This window comes from Rhinolophus sinicus, chromosome 18, assembly GCF_057876585.1.
Source record: "Rhinolophus sinicus isolate RSI-liver-muscle chromosome 18, RSI-T2T, whole genome shotgun sequence".
Taxonomy (NCBI): Eukaryota; Metazoa; Chordata; class Mammalia; order Chiroptera; family Rhinolophidae; genus Rhinolophus; species Rhinolophus sinicus.
In genome coordinates this window covers 81,923,036-81,925,628 of record NC_142518.1, presented here as the reverse complement: position 1 = coordinate 81,925,628, position 2,593 = coordinate 81,923,036, and the positions used below count along the sequence as shown (strand labels likewise).

Sequence of the window (2,593 nt, the reverse complement as noted above, 5' to 3'; positions counted from 1 at the left end):
GAGGGGTAGTAGATTGGGGGAGGGGGTTATCATTTTGTAAGGTGTATAAATTTCTAACTATTACATTGTTGTGTACACCTGAAACTAATAATAAAAAAATGGATTTTATGATGCACTAATAGGCTGCATCTGTAGTTTAAAAAACACTGATCTAGTCGGGGAGATAGACACATAGACAACTAATTATCATGCAATGTTATAAGTGCAATGATAGGTATTTACACAGGGCTCTGTGCTTAGTTTGATTCTCTGCTTTTGCCATCTTGACATTCTTTTTTTAATTTTTTAAATTAAAAGTATAGTTGGCATACAATAGCAATTAGTTTCAGTTTCAGGTGTACAACATACTGATTCGACATTTATATACCTTATGATGTAATCACCACACTAAGTCTAGTAACTAACTGTCACCATGCAAAGTTATTACAATATTATTGACTATATTTTCTGTGCTGTACACTACACCTCCGTGGCTTAAAAACATGGACTGCCTCATGAATTTTCACGTCATCCTTCTGCAGGGGCCATGCTAATCTTCATGCATCATTTGCATCATTCCAGTTTTAGTATATGTGCTACCGAAGTGAGCACTGCCATCTTGAAGTTCTTAATAAAGTTTTAGAAGGAATCACATTTTCAGTTCAGGCCTTGCCTACTATGCCTCTTTTGCTGTATTTTATTTAGCAGTTACAGAACCCACCTGGATTCAAGGGAAGGGAATATAGACCGCACCTGCCATCGGGAACAGTATCAAAGAACTTGTGGTCGTCTTTAATCCATCACAGCATGGTATAAGAGAGTGGACAGAGTACTGGAATCGACAAATCTGAGGCTGAGTCCCAGTTTTACACATAGACATGTACACCATCATAATACAGTGTTATAAGCGCAGTGAGAGAGAAGTATTTATAGGAGTCAAGGGAAGTATTCTGAACTCACATATTTCTAGATACAGCTAGCGTGGCCCTAGCAAACCACTTCAGCTTTCGGGACTTCAGGTTTTTTTTCCATTTGAAATGAGGAAGTTACTTCTAAAATCATGAACCTCTAATGCCACATTTGTTACTCTCTAAATGTATAATATGTCTGATATGGTGTTCATTAGAAAAAGTGTTTCACAGGGCTCACCAATGGGAGGAGGACATGGGAACGGAAGGCAAATGAGCTACAAAACAACAACTATTAGTTTAATCAGAAAGCGTGGCCTGTGGATGTAAATTCAAGGTCAGCTGCCTCCAACTCCCACTTGTCCATTCCACAGACACAGTGCTAAGTGTTGGGTTCTGGGTGCTGGGCTGCAGCAGTGAGCAACATAAATAATCTCTTATCTTCCTGGGCTCACAGTTTACAGGGTGGCAGATGAGTGTGCAGACAGTTGCACCCCTAGTGCTGAGTGCTCTGGTGATAAAGGTACAGATCCTTGATAACCTATCCTGTACATGGGAGGGCAAGCTGAGCCCTGAAGGCTGAAGAGGAGTTAGGTCTGGGGGTGGAGTGTGGAGTGGTCATATCCTATGCAGAGGAAAAGACTGAAAAAAGGCCCACTTGAGAGAAAGCTGGGAGACTTGAGGGAACTGAAAGTCACTCTGTGTGGCAAGAGTGTAGAAAGGGGACATACTGGGAGGTGGTGGGAGAGAGTGCTGAGAGGAAGTAGTGATGAGGGTGTTAAGGATGAGAGTGGAGAGATAAGCAGGGGCCAGTTCATGGGGGAGACTCTAAGCCTTAAGAGGGAGCTTGGATTCTACCCTGAGGCCCAGAGAAATATTGAAGGGTTTGAAATTGGACAGTGGCCTACTCGGTATGGGTGTAAAAAATCACCAAGGGGGGCGGCCTGATGCCTCAGTTGGTTAGAGCGTGGGCTCTGAACAACAGGGTTGCTGGTTCAATTCCCACATGGGCCAGTGAGCTGCACCCTACACAACTAGGTTAAAGACAACGAGCTGCCTCTGAGCTGCCAGAGGGGCAGCTGGATGGCTCAGGTGGTTAAAGCGCAAGCACTCAACAACAAGGTTGCTGGTTCAATTCCCACGTGGGATGGTGGAATGGTGGGCTGAGCCTCCTGCAACTAAGATTGAAAAATGGCCACTGGACTTCGAGCTGAGCTGCACCCTCAAAAACTAGATTGAAGGACAATAACTTGGAGCTGATGGGCCCTGGAGAAATATGCTGTTCCCCAATATTCCTCAATAAAAAAAAAAGTATAAAAATTTCCTATAAAAAAAATAACCAAGGTTAGCAGTGGACTGCTGAGATTGGACTGGTTGAAGTGGGGCGGTGGGATGGGGTATGCTAGAAGCAGAGACTAGTAAAAGGCTGTGGTTTGTAGTCCAGGTGAGAAATGATGGTGACCTGGACTAGGGCAGAGGCAGTGGAGATGGAGTCAAATGGACAGGTAAGAGAGATTTAGTAGAATCTACAAGACTTGCAATTGACTGAGTGTAGGGAGGGAGAGAAGAGGGAGTTTGCAAATATGGCACCCAAGTTTCTGGCTTGAGTAAAAGGGTGGATGGTGGTGTCATTTACTGAGAAGAATTTTTGGTGGGAGTGCAGAGGGATCAAGGGTTCAGTTTTGGATATACAGTTTATCCTTGAA

The 2,593-nt window shown here is 43.7% G+C and overlaps 1 pseudogene; it reads right to left on the bottom strand.

The window, feature by feature from the left end:
* Window positions 1–476: 476 nt before the first annotated feature.
* On the bottom strand, window positions 477–591 carry LOC141569770 (U6 spliceosomal RNA; annotated as a pseudogene).
* Window positions 592–2,593: the final 2,002 nt, after the last annotated feature.